This window comes from Pelodiscus sinensis, chromosome 9 (assembly GCF_049634645.1).
Source record: "Pelodiscus sinensis isolate JC-2024 chromosome 9, ASM4963464v1, whole genome shotgun sequence".
Lineage (NCBI taxonomy): Eukaryota > Metazoa > Chordata > Testudines > Trionychidae > Pelodiscus > Pelodiscus sinensis.
In genome coordinates this window covers 52105705-52130158 of record NC_134719.1, presented here as the reverse complement: position 1 = coordinate 52130158, position 24454 = coordinate 52105705, and the positions used below count along the sequence as shown (strand labels likewise).

The window sequence follows — 24454 nt, the reverse complement described above, 5'->3', positions numbered from 1 at the left end:
AGCAACCCAGCAGCACCCAAGCTGCTCTGCCCCAGGCGTCCCCAAGTCAGCCGCTGCTGAAACTGACCAGCGGCTGACTACAGGAAGCCTGAGGCAGAGTTGCTCTGCCCTGGGCTTCCTGGAATCAGCCGCTGATAAGTTTCAGCAGCAGCTGACTTGGGGACGCCTGGGGTTCTTAAGTTGAATCTGTATGTAAGAACTGGCATCTAGATTCAGCCTGTTGAAACTGATCAGCGGCTGATTCCAGGAAGCCCAGGGCAGAGCAACTCTTCCTCGGGCTTCCTGTAGTCAGCCGCTGGTCAGTTTCAGCAGCGGCTGAATCTGGATGCCAGTTCCGACTTACATACAGATTCAACTTAAGAACAAACCTACAGTCCCTATGTTGTACATAGCCCAGGGACTGCCTGTAATACTAATATTATACCCAGAAATATGGCATGGTTTAATTTTCATAAAAGTGGAAATGCGAAACCTGTTAACTATATTTGAATATCTTAGTTATAAGAAACAAAATAAACAAAAGAAAAAATGAATTAATTAATATTTTACATAAGAACAAATAGCAATTTATTAAAACAGTTCTATTCAACATGCTGTTCTCTGGTGGTGAATTATAAAATCTTTCCTTTTCAGATTGTCAGTTTATAATCCTAACACATTCTGCAATAATAGCAACTCCCAAATCCCAAAGCTAGCAATAATGATATTCTTGAGGTCTAAGTGATTACTAAACAAAACTGTGTTATCTTGATCCTTACTGGAGTTACATTAATTATTATGAAGTCACAAACAGGATTCTAAAGACTTCAGGTATTTAGAAAGTATTTAGGTAGCTGAACACTTACTAACAAACGATTCTTTTCAAGTCAATGTCCTTAACAGGAAAGAGAATAAGAACATATCTTGTACTACACATTAAATAGAATTGTTTCCTAATAGGAAGTTTTCAAAGTTTTCCATATTACATTTTAGTTCTTTATTAAACTATCTATGCAGCAAAACCAATCCCTGACTTCCCTTCTCTAGTATAATTCAAATCTGTCTGTAACTCTGTGATGCTGGGCTATTTTGACACACGTAAATAGTACAACAAATAGCTCTCATAGGTGAGACAATGACATAATTGAATGTGCTGTCAAAATAGATACAGGAAAAAACATGAGTTTGTAGTTATAAAACACAAGTGCAAGGAATATTCATTCCTTCTGCTTATACTAACACCATTCTACATTGTTCTGGTTGGCTGAGGTGATTGTGATCCCATTGTACTGAAAACAGAGTCATTGAATTCATTAATATTTGGCTTTCCTAAAAAAGTTTGCCTTCTTAGACCCACTGCTTAAAACCTATGTACTTTAGCTTCACATTTTTCATCTGTAAGAATCAAGATAAAAAGCTCGTATATAGGTGTGCATTCATACAGCATATATAGCATGGTACAGTGGACTGTACCACATAGAGTCTGTCCTATCTCGAGGACTCTCTTTTCGCCCCACCACCCCCACTAACATGATACAGTTCTACGGTGATCTGGAAGCCTACTTTCGCTGTCTCCGTCTCAAGGAATACTTCCAACACAACACTGAACAGCACACTGACACACAGATACCTTCCCACCAACAGCACAAGAAGAAGAACTCCACATGGACTCCTCCTGAGGGTCGAAATGACAGTCTGGACCTCTACATAGAATGTTGCTGCCAACGGGCACAGGCAGAAATTGTGGAAAAACAGCATCGCTTGCCTCGTAACCTCAGTCGTGCAGAACGCAATGCCATCCACAGCCTTCAGAACAACTCTGACATTATAATCAAAGAGGCTGATAAAGGAGGTGCTGTTATCATCATGAACAGGCCTGACTACCAAAAGGAGGCTGCTAGACAACTCTCCAATACCAAATTCTACAGGCCACTTTCCTCAGATCCCATTGAGGAATACACTAAGAAACTGCACCATCTGCTCAGGACACTCCCCACACAAGCACAGGAACAAATCAACACATCCGTAGAGCCCCGACCAGGTTGTTCTATCTATTACCCAAGATCCACAAACCTGGAAATCCTGGATGCCCCATCATCTCGGGCATTGGCACTCTCTCTGAAGGACTGTCTGGATAGGTGGACTCTCTACTCAGACCCTATACCACTAGCACTCCCGGTTACTACAGTGCATTGGTGATCTTCCAGAAAACACCATCCTAGCCACCGTGGATGTAGAGGCTCTCTGCACAAACATCCCACACGTAGATGGAATACAAGCTGTCAGGAACAGTATCCCTGATGATGCCACAGCACAACTGGTGGCTGAGCTCTGTGACTTTATCCTCACACACAAGTATTTCAGATTTGGTGACAATGTATACCTCCAGACCAGTGGCATTGCTATGGGCACCCGCATGGCCCCACAATACGCCAACATTTTTATGGCTGACCTGGAACAATGCTTCCTCAGCTCTCGTCCACTTGCGCCCCTTCTCTACCTATGCGACATCAATGACATCTTCATCATCTGGACCCATGGGAAGGAGACTCTGGAAGAATTTCACCAGTATTTCAACAGCTTCCACCCCACCATCAACCTCAGCCTGGATCAGTCCACATGAGAGATCCATTTCCTGGACACCACGGTGCAAATAAGTGACGGCCACATAAACAACACCCTATACTGAAAGCCTACCGACTGTTATGCTTACCTGCATGCCTCCAGCTTCCATCCCACACACACCACACGATCCATTGTCTACAGCCAAGCACTTAGGTACAACCACATATGCTCCAACCCCTCAGACAGAGACCTGCACCTACAAGATCTTCAACAAGCATTCTGGAACTATGATACCCACACAAGGAAGTGAGGAGACAGATTAACAGAGCCAGACATGTACCCAGAAGCCTCCTGCTACGGGACAAGCCCAAGAAAGAAACCAACAGAACACCATTGGCCATCACCTACAATCCTCAATTAAAACCTCTCCAGCACATCATCAGTGATCTACAACCCATCCTGGACAATGATTCCTCACTTTCACAGGCCTTGGGAGGCAGGCCAGTCCTTGCCAACAGACAACCCACCAACCTGAGGCATATTCTCACCAGCAACTATACAGCGCACCATAATAACTCTAACTCAGAAACCAATCCTTGCAACAAACCTCAGGGCCAACTCTGCCCACATATATACACCAGCAACACCATCACAGGACCTAACCAGATCAGCTATACTGTCACTGGTTCATTCTCCTGCACATCTACTAATGTAATATATGCCATCATGTGCCAACAATGCCCCTCTGCTATATACATCGGCCAAACAGGACAGTCCCTACGTAAAAGAATAAATGGACACAAATCAGATATTAGGAATGGCAATATACAAAAACCTGTAGGAGAACACTTCAGTCTCCCAGGACACACAATTGCAGATCTAAAGGTAGCCATCCTGCAGCAAAAAAACTTCAGGACCAGACTTCAAAGAGAAACTGCAGAGCTACAGTTCATCTTCAAGTTTGACACAATCAACTCAGGATTAAACAAAGACTGTGAATGGCTAGCTAACTACAAAAGCAGCTTCTCCTCTCTTGGTATTCACACCTCCAGACCAGCTACTAGGTGGGTATGTCTGCACTAGAAAGTTAATTCGAACTAACGGACGTTAGTTCGAATTAACTTTCATAGGCGCTACACTAGCGCTCCGCTAGTTAGAACTTAATTTGAACTAGCAGAGCGCTTAGTTCGAACTAGGTAAACCTCATTTTACGAGGACTAAGCCTAGTTGGAACTTACTAGTTCGAATTAAGGGGTGTGTAGCCCCTTAATTTGAACTAGTGGGAGGCTAGCCCTCCCCAGCTCCCCTGCCCTAGACGGCCACTTTCCTGTGCCTAGTGCGGAGGTTGTGGACGAGGTCCACGATGTCCGCACTAGACCAGGTGGGTGCCCGCCTCTTGCGGTCCCGGGCAAGCTCCCGGAAGCCGCCAGCCTGGTCCTGGGAAGAGGGGGAGGGCTGGGGGGCATCGGGTGGCTGGCTCGAGCCGTGCCAGGTGCAGGGTCTGCTAGCTGGGCGCTGGCAGGCTTGCACCTGGCACAGGCACCGTAGCCAGCCCGTGCCCCTTTAAGGGGACCGGGGCCGGGATGGGGGGCAATAGAGTTTCCCTGGTGTTGGCCAGAGTGGCCACCAGGGAAACCTGGGGAGGGCTAGCCTCCCACTAGTTTGAATTAAGGGGCTACACACCCCTTAATTCGAACTAGTAAGTTTGAACTAGGCTTAGTTCTCGTAAAATGAGGTTTTCCTAGTTCGAACTAAGCGCTCCACTAGTTCGAATTAAGTTCGAACTAGCGGAGCGCTAGTGTAGCGCCTATCAAAGTTTGTAGTGTAGACATACCCTCAGAGACTTCAGTTGATTCTAACTTATTTTATTTAGTTTATTCTATTTAATCTTATTCTAAGATTGTCAGGTAATATGTTGGTGTGGGAAACAGGGCTAGAACCAGATGTGAGGAATTAGGTAATTCCCCCAGCATGCTATAAGAGGGTATGTCTACACTACCCCACTAGTTTGAACTCCACGAGGAGTACAGCTAGTTCGGATTAGAAGCCTAATCCAAACTAGCTACTCCGTGCCGTGTGTAGCCGCGCGGCACGGGGTTCGAACTAGCTGGCATTTAAAACTAGTGGGGTAGTGTAGACATACCCATAGAAATGTACTTTGATTACTTCCGGTTAGACATCAGAATAGGTCTTCTGGAGGGATAGAGCAGGGTTATGTTAATAGATTGAAACTATAACTTTCTAAGTTATTCCTTTATTTTTAAATTAGAAGATTTACTCCTTAACTCAATTTTTGTTTTTCTTCATTTAAATCATTGCTCTTGGGTGATGGTAAGGATGAGTCTGACCCAGGGAGAGAGGATTTCCCAAGCCCTCTCTTACCACATCAGCTTGGGGCATTTTCCCTCACTCCCTGACAAAGAGGAACAGACAGAAATATTCCTGTATGAATGGTAGAGGGGAGCTGCATCTGCAGGCTCCTTGCTCGGTCAGCTCTAGATGGGAGTGTGTGCTGCCTGGTGATTCTGTCTCTTTCCTGTCTGATTTTCTGCATCTCCATATGCATCGGGGGAGGGGGAGAGGGCAGCTTCAGGCCCCCTTCCCACATGCAACCAACCTCTAACCTTGCTTTAAGATATAACAAGAGGTAGCTGTATACCAAATTTTGTGGTTCTAGCTCTTACCATTTAGGAGCAGCTCTTTATATATGTCCCAATACAAATCAGAGGTGAAGGAGCTTCAGCTTTCGTTCCCAGGCCTTGCGCAACCAAACCCTGGCCTTGCTTTAATTTATGATAAGAAGAAGCTGCATACCAAGTTTGCGGGCCTAGCTCTAGCTGTTTAAGAGGAGTTCTTGAATATAGGAACCTCAAAGCAGAGAGATATAACCCTATGTTATTCCCTACCACCATGGTCTTTTAGTCCAATTTCCTTTGCTGAATTAAGAACTTCACTGTTGTGATGCACACAGGAGATAAAAGCATACCTATTCGCAACAACCTGAATGCTGCCCAACACTGTCAGCAAAGCCAGAGACACCACAAACAAAATAGAAAGAGAAATGATATGAGCTTCCAAGCTACTGAGTTTACAAGAGAGTAAAAGTCCATGAAGGAAACATTCACTAAGAGAAATCGGTCTAATGAAAGATACTGCCTCAACCACCTTGTCTTTCTTATATTCCTCATAGTCACTTTACACATATATATGAATTAATACTGGCACAGTATGTCTAGACTGTAGAGTTTTTCTGGGGCAGGTATCCTGGAAAAACTCTGCCACTTCCAAGGAACGCATCTGCTTTTCTGAAAAAAAATTCGGAAAAGCAGACATGTTTTTTCAGCCTCCCTGTAAAGCTTGTTCTACAAGGAAGAAGGGATGTTCTGAAAGAGGCTTTTTTCCTGACATTTGGCCCAGTGTAGATGGGCCAATTGTCAGAAAACCCTCTTTTGGAAAAAAAGCGGAAAAAGATACACAAATTGCAGTTTGCAATTTGTGTATCTTTTTATGACTTTTCTTTGTAGTCTAGACATAGCCACACAGACACCGAAGGTATGTCTACACTAACAGTGCTATTTCAAACTAACTAATTCGAAATAATGCAGCTATACACAAAAACTAATTTGAAATAGCATTTTTCTAATTTGAAATAGTGCATCCACATTGAGTGGACCTTGAATCGAAGGTCAGGCTGGCCGGAACCAGTGACAAAAGGGCATCAGGGTCAGACTTAGTGTGTGGGGCTGCTGCCTCAGGCTATCCGAGGTCTGTGCTTAAAGGGATCCTATCACCCATCCCGGACAGACAGTTCTCAGGTTTCTCTGCATGCTGGCTACCTCTCTGAGGGACAGCAAAGCATTTGTGTCTTGGAGTGCTCTGCTTGCCCTCACTCGGAACACCACAGCACTCTGCAACATGGAACCAGACCTGCCCCTGGGGACTCTGCTGCATCTCATGGACATGTTGCCAGCAGCCTGGGAGGACCATCTGGGAGGACCATCGAGGGTCTGTCAGGATACAGGAGGTCCTGTGGGAGAGCTTCCACCCTGCGGAGCGCTAACAGTCTCCCTGGTCTGCCCCACTGGGGGCTTGTACCCCATTCATCCCTCTAGTCCTTCCACTTACCTTTCCCTAGCCCCCCTCTTCCTGATGTCAAATAAAATGCACTTTTGTCTCAAAAATACAAACTCTGTTTATTTAACAAAACTGTTGTGTGAAACTCTGGGGAGATTGGGAAGAGATTGGGAGAAGGGAGGAGAAAGGATGGGAGAGGGGAGGGGGAAAACTTGGAGGAGGGAGCTGGAAGGGAGAAGCAAGGGGAAGAAGGGGGAGGGGAAGCTCAGTGCTTAGGGGTGCGGGAGAGGGCCTTGACGTCCCCGGGGGGATGGGGAGGAGGGTGCGGAGGTTATGATAGTTGGTGAAGAGATTGAGGAGGAGGGTGTGCATGTTGAGGAGGAAGAGGCGGGAGGGAGGCAGGAGTAGGAGGAGGAACAAGTAGCTAGGGGGGCAGCAGGTGCAGGACTGGCACAGGGCAGTATGCTCTGCACCAGGGCCTGCAGATGGTGACAGATGGCATGACCCTGGGTAAGCAGCTCCCGCCAGAACTCCCATTCTTCCTGCACCCGCTTCTCCATGATCCAGGTCTGGGTTCGCAGGGCCTGCAGGTGCTGCTTTCAGTACCCCTGCCGCGTGGTGGTGGTCCTGCTTTGGCTGCGGGTGTGGGAGCAGATCCCAGGCAGGGTAGTGCACCCTGCAAGAGCAGCTGGTGCAGCTGTAGAGAAAGAAGAGAAGTGGTCAGTTCTCTCTTGGGACACAGTGGATGATGCCCAGGCCTCCCTGCGAGGTGAGGGCGACCATTCCCTGCACTGTCAGAGCTGATGTGCTTGCACAGAGGCCATAGTTGGCATGTCCGGCTCTGCCCGGGAGTGGGAGCTTCCTCAAGACCACACCCATTCCCCTGTGCTGTGTATAGTGCGGCAGGGCAGAGAGGAGATGTCCCCTGCCCTTGTGTAGAGGGGGCGTGTGAAGGGAGGCCATCCTGCTGTGTCCCGTCCCGAGGTCAGGAGCATGTTGGGTCTCTTCACACACACGTGTGGCTATCGAGCCATGGCCCCTGTATGACACGCAGCTGGAGCCACCTGCCCAAGGGTGGCACAGCATGTGCCCGCACATGCACAGGTAGCTGCGTGATCCATGGGAGGCATGGCCCACATGCGCGGTCCCTGGTCTCCCTCCCCACCTACCCCCCAGGTAGGGGACAATGCTGGCACTTACCTGGTATGGCCTTCCCGGATGACCCATCCAACTCTGGTGCCAGGACAGCTGGTGGTGGCCCCTCTGCTGTGTCTGGGTCAGGACCCTCAACTCCTGGCTCCCTGCCCCCCCCAGGCTGGCTTGGACCGCCCCGCCCCGCCCCTCAGGATTCGGTCAAGGGCAGGGAAGTAGGGGCAGGTGGCATCCCCCGCTGCAGCACTGCCCTTGGTGGCCCTGGTGTCTGCCTGCCTGAGCTTCTTTATTTTCAGGCGCACATGCTCCTGGGTGAGCCTGTGTCCCTTGCGGGCTATGGTGGCCGCTATGAGGCCATAGACGGTGGCATTCCTCCGGCTAGTGCAGAGATCATGGACATTGGGGGCCTCCCTCCACACCCCAATGAGGTCCATGATCTCCTCACCAGTCTAGGCGGGTGCACGCCATTTACAGCCCCTGGCTGGTCCCTGGGCACTGGGGGATTGGGCAGGGGACACTGGACTGGTGCTGGCTGCCCAGCTCATTGTCTGGCTACTGGGTGCAGAGCTGTCAGGGCTGGCTGGCTGCATCCAGGCCTCTGGCTCACACGTGCACAGTGGCCAGACTCTACCCCTTTAAGGGCCCCGAGGCTGGGAGAGAGGAGAGGAGTTTTCCTGGTTTGGCCCAGAGTGGCCACCAGGGTTCCCTGGGAGGGCTGGAGGCCCCCTATTTCAAATTAAGTGTCTACACAGCACTTAATTCGAATTAGCTATTTCGAATTTGGCGTTACTCCTCATAGAATGAGGTTTACCAAATTCGAAATAGCGGTTTGCATGTGTAGACGCTATTGAAGTTAATTCAAAATAATGGCTGTTATTTCGAATTAACTTTGTAGTGTAGACATACCCTTATACTAATGGAACAGTCGAACTGCATGTAACTCTCAAAATCCATAACTGAAAACCATCTTGCTTAGAGGAGAAGTGAAAGCAGCCATAAAAAAATAAGAACTCCCCGACCCCATGGAAATTGATAATTATATAAACCAAGATCTAAGAATTGTAGAAAATTGATGAGAAAAGCAAAAGGGCACAAGGAGAATTCTATGGCCAGCAACAAAGCTTAAGAGCAACAAAGTTTTTATTTTCTTTTTTGTTTTTAGAATATTTGGAACAAAAAAAATCCTATCACTGGTATGTCTATTAATAGATAGACACAATAGAATAGTCAATAATGCAAAAAAGACAGAAGTATTCAAAATATTTGTTTGGTATTTGGAGAACTCAGACATTGTAGTCACCAGTGATGACAAATCACTTTAATTTTGCCTACTACTGAACAGCAGCTACTGAAGTTGGATACTTTTAACTCAGCAAGGCTGGATAACTTGCATCCAAGAATTTTATAAGAGCTGTCTGAGGAGCTCTCCAGACATTTAATTTTGCTTTTCTGTATAGTCTGGAAGAATGAGGAAGTTCCAGATAACTGGGGGGAAAAACTGATGTTGCATCAATATTTTAAAAAGGGGAAATGGGTGACCCAGTCATTATAGACGTGATAGCCTGATACCTAGCCTAGACTGATAAAGAATTAAAGGAAGGCAATATAATTGATGTTACTCAACAAGGATTTATGGATAATATATACTGTCAAACTAACATGAAAACTTCTTAAATGAGATTACAAGTTTGGTTGTTTGATGTATTATACTTACATTTCTTGTTAATCTGAAATAACGTTAGTGTGAACACTCTGGTGCCACTAATTTGAACTAAGTGGCCTCTTGGAGGCCTCCCACAGCTCCCCACAGTGCTTCCTGGGGCTCTGGGTCTGAGGCAGCACGTCCGCATTCATGGAGCCTGCCTCAGATGACATTCCTTTCTTCCCCAGAGAGAGGATACGGAACTTTGAATTTGTAAAATCGGGTGCCCAGAAGTCAAATGTAGTAAAATTGAAATAATCTTTTAGTGTAGACACATGTAATTTCTTTATTTATTTAAAATATGTGTACATCACCTCTCTACTCTATTTAAAATACTCGAGGCGGGTTACAAAATGTTAAAAACACAATATAAATATTGTGGCAGCCTGAGAGCAGGGGGCTGCAGAAGCCTGGTGGAAGGCACTTACATGGGGAGTTGGGTGTGTGGGTTTATGTTCCCGGAGTGGCTGGGCTGCAGACTCTGGCAGCCTAGCCAATTAGGACACTTGAAGCCCATCTGGGATCAGCTTGGAGGGTCATCTGATTAGAGCACCTGTCGCCAGTTAAGGCTGGGAGCACACAATAAAAATCTTCCCTCAGGCAAAGGAGGGGAGGGAGAAAAGGGATGGACCAGAAGAGTGGAGAGGCAGAGCAGACCCAAACAGACCCAAGGCAGCCAGAAACAAGGCCTGTTCCAAGGTTTCGGGGTGGGGATACTCAGAAAGGGTTGAGCAAGTGGCCCAGGGAGGGGCTGCCATTCAGTGGGGCCAAGCCTCACAGCTCACTCAAGGCTACCCCCCCCATAGGGCCTTGGGCCGGAACCCAGAGCAAGTGGATGGGACTGGGTTCCCCCTAAGCCTCCCCCAGCTGGTGGGTTGCCAGTAAGGAATGGGGAGGACCCTGTGGATTAACAGAGGGACTAACCTTCAGAATCCTGGACTGGCTGATGATGAAAAGGACTCTGGTAGCAGGGTACCCTTGCCTTCTCGGCAGTGAATAGGGACACCACGAGCCTCTGAGGTGCACGCAAAGTCCCTCCAGGAAGCACAGGATCCAGGGGTCCCATCTTATAAATAAATATTAATGGAGATAGCTTATCTCCTAGAACTGGAAGGGACCTTGAAAGATCATCAGATCAAGCCCAGTCCCCTGCCTTCACGGCAGGACCAAGTACCATCCCTGACAAATTTTTGCCCCAAATCACCTCCTCAAGGATTAAACTCACAACCCTAGGTTTAGCAGGCCAATGCTCAAATCACTGAGCTATCCCTCCTCCTTTGTCACAATATAAATAAAAAATTAAAATATGAGAAGCCCATGAAAATCCGGACTACAGAATTTGAACTCCATGGCCCCTTATTCCAGAATAATAGGCTTTGTAGTGAGGACACATGGCTTACAAATTCAACTTTGGGAGCTAATGTTGGACTAAGGTCCTAGGGTAGACGAGACCTAAGGCATTTCCTTTGAATCACAAAATATTTTGATAAAGGAATAAGAATGATACAAAAGTAAAACGCACACATTAAATGAATTAAACACTGGTTAACTGATAGGTCTGAAAATAAACTTAAAAAACAACAACTAATGGTCTGGTAGCACTTTATGGACTAACAAAACAAGTAGATCATAGAATTATAGAATACTAGGACTGGAAGGGACCTTGAGAGGCCATTGAGTCCAGACCCCTGCCCCCATGGCAGGACCAAATACTGTCTAGACCATCCCTGATAGACATTTATCTAACCTACTTAAATATTTCCAGAGATGGGGATTCCACAACCTCCCTGGGCAATTTATTCCAGTGTTTGACTACCCTGACAGTTAGGAACTTTTTCCTAATGTGCAACCTAAACCTCCCTTGCTGCAGTTTAAGCCCATTGCTTCTTGTTCTATCCTCAGAGGCCAAGATGAACAAGTTTTCTCCCTCCTCCTTATGACACCCTTTTAGATACCTGAAAATGGCTATCATGTCCCCCCTTAGTCTTCTCTTTTCTAAACTAAACAAACCCAGTTCTTTCAGCCTTCCTTCATAGGTCATGTTCTTTAGACCTTTAATCATTCTTGTTGCTCTTCTCTGGACCCTTTCCAATTTCTCCACATCTTTCTTGAAATGTGGTGCCCAGAACTGGACACAATACTCCAACTGAGGCCTAAGCAGTGCAGAGTAGAGCGGAAGAATGACTTCTCGTGTCTTGCTCACAACACACCTGTTAATGCATCCCAGAATCATGTTTGCTTTTTTTGCAACAGCATCACACTGCTGACTCATATTCAGCTTGTGGTCCACTATAACCACTAGATCCTTTTCTGCCATACTCCTTCCTAGAAAGTCGCTTCCCATTCTGTATGTATGAAACTGATTGTTCCTTTCTAAATGGAGCACTTTACATTTGTCTTTATTAAACTTCATCCTGTTTACCTCAGACCATTTCTTCAATTTGTCCAGATCACTTTGAATTATGACCCTATCCTCCAGAACAGTCGCAACCCCTCCCAGCTTGGTATCATCTGCAAACTCAATCAGTGTATTTTCTATGCCAATATCTAAATCGTTGATGAAGATATTGAACAGAGCCGGTCCCAAAACAGACCCCTGCAGAACCCCACTTGTTATATCTTTCCAGCAGGATTGTGAACCATTAATAATTACTGTCTGAGTATGGTTATCCAGCCAGTTATGCACCCACCTTATAGTAGCCCCATCTAAGTTATATTTGCCTAGTTTATTGATAAGAATATCACGCGAGACCAAATCAAATGCCTTACTAAAGTCTAGGTATACCACATATACCGCTTCTCCCTTATCCACAAGACTCGTTATCCAATCAAAGAAAGCTATCAGATTCATTTGACATGATTTATTCTTTACAAATCCATGCTGGCTGTTCTCTATCAACTTGCCACTTTCCAAGTGTTTATAGATGATTTCCTTAATTACTTGCTCCATTATCTTCCCTGGCACAGAAGTTAAACTAACTGGTCTGTAGTTTCCTGGGTTGTTCTTATTTCCCTTTTTATACATGGGCACTATATTTGCTCTTTTCCAGTCTTCTGGAATCTCTCCTGTCTCCCATGATTTTCCAAAGATGATATCTAGAGGCTCAGATACCTCCTCTATCAGCTCCTTGAGTATTCTAGGATGCATTTAATCAGGCCCCGGTGACTTGCAGGCATCTAACTTTTCTAGGTGATTTTTAACTTGTTCTTTTTTTATTTTATCTTCCAAACCTACCCCCCTTCCCACTAGCATTCACTATGTTATCATAGATGGTATCATGAGCTTTTGTGGGCACAGCCCACTTCTTCAGATGACTGGAGTTTTGAGTTTAGGATGTGCAGACCCAAACTATATACTCTCCAGGTGGCTGTCTTATCACAAACCAATTCTACAAGTCAAATACACAGAGAGGTGTTGGAATTACAATTCATCCACAAGTTCAATTCTCATGCTGATGGCCTCAATCAAGATGAGGGATGGCTGGGACATTATCAACCTAATATTCAATGAAGGTGCAAACAGTTCTTCATCTGTGTAGATTCTCCCATTAGTACCCTTCCTATCTATAGGTATCCTTTGACACTTATCTGCTTCTTTTTAACTATCCAATCTTCAGGTGCTTATCGACTGCCAATTCTGCCTACTTGTTTTTCCCTTTGATGTTTTCATACCCTCTGCTTCTTGTTTTCCTCCCCCCACCTTTTTTTCTCCTTCCCCCTTTCCATTCTTCCTTATTTATTTTGGGTCTGCACATCCTAAACTCAAAAGTCCGATTATCTGAAGAAGTGGGCTGTGCCCACAAAAGCTCATCTACATGTTTTGTTAGTCTATAACATGCTACCAGACCATTTGTTGTTGTTTTTTAAATTTATCCTGTGGAGATTAACTCTGCTGCCCCCTGAAGCTTTAGGTCTCCAAATGTAGCTATAAAGCAAAATAATATCTAAGATGATGTGTTTCTAGGGTTGCCATAGGGCCTGATGATGTTTACCATTTTTATCCATGAATTGGAAGAAAATATCAAATCCGTACTAATAAAGATTGTAGATGTCTCAGAGATTGGGTGAGTGATGCATAAGGAAGAGGATAGATCACTACAGAGCTAAATGCAGGGGAACAAATGTGTTTTAATATAGACAAATGTAAATTCATATATCTAGGTGCAAAGAATGCAGGCCATACTTACAGAATAAGGGACTCTATGCTAGAAAGCAGTGTTCTGAAAAGGCCCTGAGATCATAGTGAATAATTAAATGAACATGAGTTCCTAGTGCCATTCTGTGGCCAAAAGGTCAAGTGTGATCACTGGATGAATAATTGGGACTCTTGAGTAGGAGTGGTGAAGTTATATAGAATCGTCATTTGGCAGTGATAGGAACACTAGTGAAATATTGTATCCAGTTCTGGTGTAGTTAATTAAAGAATAATAAAATATTAGAACTAGAAGGAATGTCGAGAGGTTAAGTCTAGTCTAGTCTTACAGCAAGATCAAGCACCATATATATAACCATATATTAAGGTATGTCTACACAGCAAAGTTATTTTGAAATAACAGCAGTTATTTCAAAATAACTTTTCTAATCACTACACAGCCATTCTGTTATTTCGAAATTAATTCGAAATAGCAAAGGGCTTATTTCGAAATTCCATGAGGAATAGTGCCAATTTTGAAATTGCTATGTCAAAACAGGGGGCCTCCAGCCCTTTCCAGGGTGCCCTGCTGGCTGCCCTGGCCACAAGGCAACTTTTGACCTGATGCCCTGCCAGAACTGGTTCCAACCAGCCTTAAATGCGATTCGACATCCACTCAGTGTGGACGTGCTATTTTGAAATAGAAAAATGCTATTTTGATATGCATTTTGTGTGTAGATGTGTTATTTCGAAATAAGATATTTCAAATTAACTATTTCGAAAGAGCTTATTTTGAAATAACGCTGTAGTGTAGACATACTCTTACAGGTATTTGTCTAACCTGCTCTTAAAAAAACTCCATTGATGGAGATTCCACAACCTCTCTAAAGAATATATTCCAGTGCTTAACAACCCTGACAGTTAGGAAGCTTTTTCTAATGTCCAACTGAAACTTCCCTTCCTGCAATTTAAGGCCATTGCTTTTCATTTTATTATCGGAGGTTAAGGAGAACAATTTTTCTCCCTTGTCCTTGTAACAACCTTTTAGATACTTGAAAGCTTATCAAGTCTCTTTTCAGTCCTCTCTTTTCCAGATTAAACATATCCAATTATTTCAATCATAAAATCACAGAATCGTAGGGTTGGAAGAGACCAACACTCTGTACAATGCAGGAGCAACCATAACTAAATCATCACAGCCGGGGCTTTGTCAAATCAGGTCTTAAAAACCTCTAGGGACAGAGATTCCACAACCTCCTTAGGTAACCCATTCCAGTGTTTCACCACCCTCCTAGTTAAACAGATTTTCCTAATATTCAACCTAGACATCCCCCACTGCAACTTGAGACTATTGCTCCTTGTTCTGTTATCTATGACCACTCAGAACAGCCCCTTTCTATCCTCCTTGGAACCCCCCTTCAGATAGTTGAAGGCTGCTATCAAATCCCTCCTTGTTCTTCTGTACTATAAGGTAAATAGGCCCAAATCCCTCAGCCTCTTCTCGTAAGTCAAGTGCTGCAGCCCCCCTAATCATTTTGGTTGTCGTCTCTGGTTGCATCCACATCCTTTTTGTAATGGGGGGGTCTCAGAACTTGATGCAATACTCCAGATGTGGCCTCACCAGAGTTGAATAAAAGGGAATAATCACTTTTCTAGACCTACTGGAAATGCTCCTCCTAATGCAACCTAATATGCTGTTAGCCTCCTTAGCTACATAGGCACTCTATTGACTCTCATCCAACTTCTCATCCACTGTAATCCCCAGGTCCTTTTCTGCCAAACTGTACTTAGCCAGCTGGTCTGCAGCCTGTAACAGTGCTTGGGATTCTTCCATTCCAGATGCAGGACTCTGCACTTGCTCTTTTTGAACCTCATCTGATTTCTTTTGGCTCAAACCTCCAATTTGCTTAGAGCACTCTGAACCCTATCCATACCTTCCAATGTACCTACCTCTCCCCCTAGCTTAGTGTCATCTGCAAACTTGCAATCCATCCTCTCATCCAAGTTATTAATAAAAATGTTGAACAAAACCAGCTCCACTACCAAAACTTGGGGCACTCCACTTGATACCAGCCAGACATCAAGCAGCTGATCACTACTCTTTGACTCTGACAATCTAACCAGATTTCTGTCCACCTCATAGTCCATTTATTCAATGCATATTTCCTTAACTTGCTGGCAAGAATACTGTGTGAGACTGTATCAAAAGCCTTGCTAAAATCAAGGTATATCATATTTACTGCTATCCCTATATCTCATCATAAAAGGCAATCAGATTGGACAGGCATGACTTGCCCTTGATGAACCTATATTGTCTACTATCTGGACTTACCTGGCATTGCTCAGGAAACTGGAGGAACAAAATTTAGGAAATTTAGGAAAAGAAGGGACCTTGAGCCAGGGGACCCCCAGAGCCACAGACCCTGGGAGCTGATGGCTCCTGGCTGACACCTGACCCTCTGAGAGCAGCAGGACCCTCCTCCCCCCAGGACCGAGTAGCCAGTCCCCAGGAGAACAGTACACTGTCATGTGGTCAGTAACAAGGGGACTTCTCTTTGCAAGGTTGGCTCAGGGATCCATCTGCCCTGCTTTGGCAAGCAAAAGCTCAGAGCTCACATCTAACCCCGATGGCTGGAATCAGACCCAGAAGAGCCCCACTCACAGTATGAACAGCAGCCGGCTGACTTCACAGCAGTGTAACGCATTGAGGGTTTAACCCAGTCCTTCTGCCCTGCACTGCAGCAGGCACACAGTTCCTTCTGCTTGGATAAGCCCAGCAAGCTGAGCAGAAAGGCTGTCTGGCTTTGGTTTTGATTTCTGGAGGAGGGTGGTGGTGGCAGGTGGGGAGTGACCCCGGGTGGAGGGGAGGTTACATGTGGGAGGGGCACCCCAGCTAGCACCCAGGGCTGCAGGTGCCACGGAGAGAGGGGGCGGGGGGGGGTGCCTGAGCCGTTGTGTGCATAGGAGTGGGGCACTGTGTGCCTGTGGGGGGAGGGGACAGAAGAGGGTTGGTTATGAAAGCTCCCCGCACAGCTGATCAGCGGGGCATGGGGTTTCCATAAATAGCAACTAAACACTTCTGCCATATGCTTGAAACAGAAGACAATCAGCTGAGATAAGCAGGGAATGAGTGGCTGGGAGGAGGGAGAAAGTTATTAATTGGCTTGGGAGAAAGTCTCATCTGCTAGTGGAGAGAGAGAGTCAGAGGCAGAAGCCCAGCAGTCTTTTCAGTCCTCCTAGGCTGCGAGGGGGGAGGTAAAGGGGTTGACTGCCTGGTGTAGGTGGGGGAAAGGGAATGATTGAATGCTGGAGGGAACACTGCTTGCAACCCTTCCCAACTTAGTATCATTCACAAACTTTATAGGCGTACTCTCTGCCATTATCTAATGTTGATGAAGATGTTGAATAGAACGGGTCCCCAAACTGATACCTTCAGAACCCCACTTTTTATGCCCTTCCATTGTGAATGTGTACTATTGATAACTACTTTGGGAACTAAGAGCTATGCATCTACCTTATATAAGTCCCATCTAGGTTATATTTCCCTAGTTTATTGATAAGAAGGTCATGTGAAACGGTATCAAATGCTTTACTAAAATCTATGTATCACTTCCCCATTATCCACAAGGCTTGTTATCCTATTAAAGAAAGCGGTCAAGTTGCTTTGACTTAAAGAAGGGGTGGGGATGCCTTAAATAAGAGAACAAAATTCCAAATGCAACTTTTTTGTCTGATCTCTGAACATTTATTATTTATTTGCAGTGGATGTGGATTGGATGTAGATCCACATTTTTATATCTGCTCAGGGCTCTACTTAAAATATGATGTGTTGCAATTCAGCATCACAACATGATGAGTATAGATACATTGAAATGGTGAAGAGAAATTAAATGTAATTTTGGATGATGATGGCAAAAACATTTGTCTTAACTAAAATATATTTTAATTTTATCATCATATGTAGGACTCAACAAAATTATTATACTCCAAAGAAAATGATTTTGGCTCATTAAAATTGTTTATCAAAGATACAAAATTACCATAAGAATTCATGCCCCAGCAATTGACGTGACTATACACTTTAGATGAGTGAGAATATATTTGGACATATACTTTCTTTCAGTGACCAGCTATATGCATAAAACTTGATTGTTTAACTGTTTGTTCAAAACTGAGCAAAAAAGGGTGCAAACTTTTAAAATCCAGGCAATAACTGTCAGAGACTGTTATTCACAGAAACTATTGACGCACGTTTAACAAAAAAGAACTTTTGGGGGCTACTTGTTATAGTATTTGAACTAGTTCAGAGGGAAGCTCTGAAGAATTTATGAATGAAGATATTCAAACAAGCCATCCTGTTAGCCCAGGGGCAGACTGGCAATCAAAATAGGCCCAGGAAATGGGTTGAGAATGGACCACTTTTTCACATCAAAGAATTTTTTAAAAATTTACTCTTTGACCAACATTAGCCACACCCCTGACCCCTGTTAACCATGTCCCTGACCCCCATTAGCCACACCCCCTGACTCCCATTAGCCAGGCCTTTGGAGGTAATACTTTCGGGGCAAGATGGACACATGATCAGAAGTAAAAGGTGTCATGTGACCCCTATTGGTAGGAGGATGGTGGGAAAAGTTCTTAGAGGGATTAGTTTGGCCCCCACCAAACCCCCCTCATGCAACTATCCTGCAATTGCATTAACCCAATGTGTGGGACATTAACTCAGAGGCGGAGAGGCTGGGGGAAGTGTTCACTTTAAGAGTTTCCTCCCATGAGCAGAATGAATTTTGTGTTGTGCACCAGTACTGAGTTCATGTGGCTTGTTTGGATGTGCCACTGTGGCATCCAAGTTATTAATAAATACCTTATAAACCTCTACCTTTCCCCTCTGCTGCCATCCCCTTGCTCCCTCAACTCCCCTGGTGCCTGTTGCCCCCCAACCCCTCACCCTCCTCTGCTGTCCTGACTCGGACTCCTGCCCTTCTCACTGCCCTCAGCCCTCCTGAGACCTGCCCCCCTCCACCAGCCCTTCTCTCCCCTCTGTGCCCATTCCCCCGGTAGCCCCACTCTGATCATGTGAGTCACTCCTCTTCATCCCCTCTCCTAACACCTCCCTCTACACACCTGCCCTGCCTCTCTCCTCTGGTGCTGGTCCCTACCCTGCAGGTGTCTCCCCTACTGCTTCACCCCCAGAATCCCCTGAGACCTGCACCTTCCCTTAGCCCTGCACCCTCCTGGTGCCTCCCCCTTCCCTCACTGCCCCTACCCCCTTTGCCTTCTTTTTCCCTGATGCCCACCCCCTCACCACCCTCTGCCCCCTGTTCCCCTCATGCCCCTGTGCCCTCACACATGACTTGCTCCATATCCGCCTTCCTCATGCCCACCCCTTCTTTCAAGCCTTATCCCAACACCTCTCTCTATAGCCCCCAATGTCCTTACCCGCTCTTCTCCCAGCATCACCCTGTCCCCCCCACCTACCTTCTGCCCTTTTCCTCATTGTCTCCACTTGGCCCCCTGACATTTGTCTCTCCTCCACCCTGTCCCTTGGTGCCTTCCCATTTCTTCTCCTGACCTGCCCCCTTCCCCTCAGCACAAGCCCCTTCCTCTCCCACCCCTTCTTCCTATTTCCATCCCCTCCCCCCCCCACCTACCTTCTGCCTTCCAGTTTGCAGGGCTGGAGTCTGTGATCGGGTCCCAGCTGCTTCCGGGGCTCCAGGCCATGTGCCGGGCCTCGAGCTGGGCCACATGGTGAAAATCTGGGCTGAGCACTTTTAAAGTCCTGGACTGTGATGTCACACCACACCCAGGCATCTCCCCTCTCACCATTTGAGCATGCCGCACAAGCACTCCCTCAGCCCCACCGTGCCCTGTACATGGCTGGCATGCGGCGCCAGGAAATTTAAAGTATGGGGCTGCAGTGCCCGATCACAATTCCTCTCCTCCTCCAGCAGCCTCCAGCCGGCCCTTTGGAGGACGGCCCACCAGGAAATTCTTGGTGTCCTGCTGGGCCAGTCCACCCCCGTGTTAGCCTTTTAATTATTTATGAGACTAAAAAACTATCTTACATATTTGGAATCAAAATGTTCTTAAAAATTTGGATCAGTATAATGTTAGTAAAGCCAGCAGTCCAGATGGTGTTGACTGAAACCTACTAAAATTAGCTGCATCATTTTGGGCTTGCTGTCTCACTTAGCTATTTAATTATGTCATTGATCTATGTGAATTTCTGGCAAACCAGAAAAGTATCAAAACTATATAAATTATGTGATTCAGGGATTTTAAAAAATGTTTTATTTTTGTTTTTACAAGTAAGGGACATTATGGTAGTTGAGTTCCTTATGCAAAGCATTTAAAATTACTTTTTAACTATCAGCTTGCTTTTCATAATGAAAACAATTTGTGCTCGTTAATATGTCTCCAGAATAGAACTCTCAGTTTTTCCATTACCAATCAAAATTTCAGTTAATTTTCACATAATAGCTAATGACATTTTCTCCAATCCAATATATATTAATCCCAGAGGCTTTGAATGGAGTGAATGAACACTTATTATTTGTTTTTCAGTGGTTACCCTGAGCAAGATAGTCAGCAATATTTTATTACTAAATATCAGATCATGAGATATGACAAGCAAGTTTTGGTACAATCTCTATTAACATATTAGTAAGTAAAAAGAGCTATGACAAATGTGGGAATTTTCTGTAATATTTTTATGAACTATTTGTTTGACTTTGTACCTATCACCTTGGCATTACAATCGACTTTTGGGGGAAAATTATTTCCTTCCTAAGACATAGGAGATCAGGCTATGTATTTGAGATATATGGTCACTAAGACTATTTGCACTGGTGCACACACCTTTGAAAAGATGCTGTAGAGGCTAGAGAAACCAATGACCACAGATCAGCGCAAACGGAACATATGAATATTTAATGGCTGTCTGGAGACAACAGGTGTCGGGAGCCTATGTTAAGAGCAAGGAACACAGATGGAGGACAATATAAACAAGTAATTGTATGACATTTTAGTTTTTACTGACATCCCTAGTTCTTTCTATGTAGTCTGTTATAAAACTAGACAAATATCTACATTAGTTGATGTACGTCCTGAAACACCTCTGCATACCCTTGAGGTGTACTTGTAACTCTGGTTGAGAACCACACTTAGGCTATGGAGATCCTGTATGTCTTTCTATTGATATATGTGTTTATTTCCAGATACTCTGGCTCCAAATGCAGATGAGACTGCTGAAAATGCTGGAATCTTACTGAGTGAGCTTGTGATAATATTTGTTGAGTACAAAGTAATTTTTTCAAGAATCTTGCTTAGTTCCTCCAGTATAATTTTTTGTTGCCAGAAATGTTCAGTGATACAGGTGGGTTAATACCAGTTTCATATTTCCCCAGGTCTTTTTCCATAAAATTCTCTGTTGCATGTTTCATAAACATGGCATGAAATAACAGCAGTGTTGTATGTAAAATATTATTGTCCCACTTGAATTAGCACTGGTGAGGTCTCAGCTACAGTATTTTGTAAAGCCCTGGCACCACCCTTTAGGGGAGATGTGAACAAAACAGATACTATCCAAAGTACAGCAACAAAAATGATAACAGGTAGAGAAAACCTGACCTATGAGGGTAGGTTAAAAAACTTAGGTATAATTAGTTTTGAGAAAAAAAAATGGGGTTGTGGGTGAGGTATCTGATGACAGTCTTTGGTATGTTTAGTATGTTAATGGTTGTTATAAAGACGATGGTGATCAATTTTTTCCTTGTCTACAATAAGAGTAGTTAAGCACTGGAATAGGTTTCTAAAGAAGGTTGCAAAATCCCCATCAATAGAGGATTTTTAAGAACAGTTTCCTGTCAGGAATGGTCTAGGTTTTTTGGGCCTTCTTCAGAGCAGCAGGCTGGACTTAAGGACCTCTTGATGTCCCTTTCAGCCTAATATCTCTGATCTTATAAGGGCAAAAAGTTGTAATTTATTCATGCCATCCTGAAAGCAAGGCCAAAAAGTACTCTCTGATTGTGAGCAAGTTAATAGTACTTTAGTACTAATAGAACCACACTTGGCCAAAAAACAAACAAAAATGGGAGTTACAACAATGCTCCCTGATTTCATTAAATGTAATGAATTATATATATAGTATGCATTTATAAAATTTATTAACAGGCCTTGTTTTCTTTTGGTATCCCATGTTGATTGTAATTATTTTATGTTTTAAAGTTTGCCAACAAACTAAGACTGAATGAAAAAAATAAAATTAAAATATTCAATTGCCCAGACAAAAGCCTACATTTCAATTTTCCTGTTAAAAATAATATTAACATTTGCACATTAAAATTATTAGAAATACTTACTAAAACAATGGCGTATCTTTATATGCATGACTCAACATGCTTAAATAATGCTGATGTAATTTCCAGGCAATGGTGGAATTTGCCAAACTGTATCCAACAGAAGCCATTTACACAAACTTAATGTTGTATGTGTTAGTGTAATATATAATCATATTATCTCCAAATTCTTCTTACAAAATGAACATACAATTTAGTATGAGCCTAATGTAGCAAAACCCATCTGTGTATTTAGTTTTTTCAACAGATAGTAGCAATTTGATTGTATTTTGTTACCTACTATATTTATGTGCATTTCTTCACTAGACTTTCAAAACATAAAAGTCCAACAAATGACAGCAGATTATATTGTAATGTAAATGCTGATGCTGAACTGCAGCCCTAAATCGGCATTATAAATGAGATGTTGCATCTCAATTGATTTACCTGGCTTAAAAGAATTTAAATAAACATAATAAAGATTTCAGTTTATGACTCCACAGTAGCTGCAATGAGCACCGAGAAAAACAAGGCAGGCATGTGAGTGTGGGTGTTTTCAGTAGAAATTAGATGGAAAACTGCTTTCTCCATCTTTTCTTTTTGCCTTATCAGTGTTTTCCTTAATCGGTAGATTTTTTGAGATTATCCTTCAGATTAGAAGTCAGCCTGACATTATAAGCCCAGAGCAGAATTCTAAAATCAGGAACTTGTGCATTCATCTATGCTCCCCTAAATATCACAATTGTCAGAGTGGAGCAAATATTTCCCTCCGCTCCATTACACTTCAGTGGAAGCTCTGTTTTGAAGGAAGACAAGAACGAGATACGGTTTCCTCAGCACCCAATCTATAAAGAAAAAGCCAGTGAGTAGCACTCACCCTCCTCCAAGCAGTCAGCTTAGCATTTCCCTGGCTCCATGCTCAATTACTATCTAATGAGGAATAATAGAGATGTAGCCGTGTTAATCTGGTCTTGCTGAAACAAAAGACAGGACTATGAAGCACTTCAAAGACTAACAAGATGGTTTATTAGGTGATGAGCTTCTGTGGGCCAGACCCACTTCCTCAGATGAAATTGTGGAAGAAAATTGGCATGACCATATATACCAATACGGTCATGCCAATTTTCTTCCACAATTTGATCTGAGGAAGTGGGTCTGGCCCACAAAAGCTCATCACCTAATAAACCATCTTGTTAGTCTTTGAAGTACAGCATAGTCCTGTCTTTTGTTCCTAATGAGGGAATGCATTTCCTCCTCTGTATATTTTTCTGTTACAGGCAGTCCCCGACTTACGTTGGATCTGTACTTACGAACGGGGCTTTTCTCGCCCCGGAGCTCACGGGCGGCGGGTCGCCGCCCGTGTCCTCCGGGGTGAGAAAAGCTTCTCCCGATCTCCCTGGTCTGCTGGGGGGGTCCAGCAAAGCCGCTGGACCCCCCCCCAGCAGACCAGGAACACCCGAGCAAAGCCGCTGCCTGTCAGCGGCTTTGCTGGACCCCCCCAGCAGACCAGGGGGACAGGAGCAAAGCCGCCAGACTGCGGGGGTCCTGCTGCCTGGGCGGCTTTGCTCCTGGGCAAACGAGCAAAGCTGCACAGGCGGCGCCTTTGCTCGGGTGTCCCTGGTCTGCTGGGGGGGTTCAGCGCCTTTGCTTCTCAGCACCTTTGCTTTGCTTTGCATAATATGTCTGTACATCTGTAGATTCAGCTCCCACTGTTTTAGTTCCTACAGAAGCTGTGGTAACCCTCCACCATGGTGTAGAATACAATAATGCATAAATCATTCATTGATTTAGTACCATATTATCCCCAAAGATACTGTATGCCATGATAATGTGTCATAGTCATGTCTACAGACTGGGACTGAAACAGTCATATGGGCAATATGCCACAGGAATATGCCATACAGTGGAACTCTAGGGCCCTTATTAGGACCTCTAAACCCTACTGTAATATAAAAAAGTTTGTATCATCAAGATCATTATTTTATTCCTCCTTCTCCTTCCCACCTCATAGGTTTAAAAAATAGTAAAACACTGCTCTGCACCAGTTTAGAAAGTGGAAGACTAACATGGGTGTTTGCTTAGTAATTCTATGCGTGTTTATCAAAACACCAAACTGTAAAAACAGAGTTAATCACAATAATCACAGGAGCCAATAGTGGTTTATTCTCCAGAAGCTATTTCCAGAAAAAAATCCTATTGTTGGATCTGTTCAACCTCTTTCTTGCTGGTGACATTCACAATCAGATTTCTTTTGAAATAAAAGTCTTTCTTACATCCCATATTGAGAGAGCTTTCCAGGTATGGAATTATTTTTCCTATAATAGTCAATTCCTTTTCTCCATAAGATATTAAGCTGTGCAGAAATGGCTTTGTATGCTCTTCCACTGTTTTCAGTTGGCATGGTGACACAACAGTACAGGCAGTCCCCGGGTTACATGGATCCGACTTAAATCGGATCCCTACTTACAAATGGGGTGAGGCAACCCTGCACTAGCTGCTTCCCCCCAGCAGACC

General features: G+C 44.4%; 1 protein-coding gene and 1 long non-coding RNA gene across 5 annotated transcripts in view; both read right to left on the bottom strand.

Moving 5' to 3' along the window:
* The window catches only part of BRINP3 (BMP/retinoic acid inducible neural specific 3), a 416465-nt gene that overhangs the window by 213344 nt on the left and 178667 nt on the right, over nt 1–24454 (bottom strand). The window lies entirely within an intron of this gene.
* Nucleotides 4355–18453, bottom strand: LOC142830609 (uncharacterized). Its single transcript, XR_012906014.1, has 3 exons — nt 16267–18453; nt 10397–10538; nt 4355–7315 (listed from the first exon to the last, which is right to left on the bottom strand). It is a non-coding gene; the product is annotated as an uncharacterized LOC142830609 (long non-coding RNA).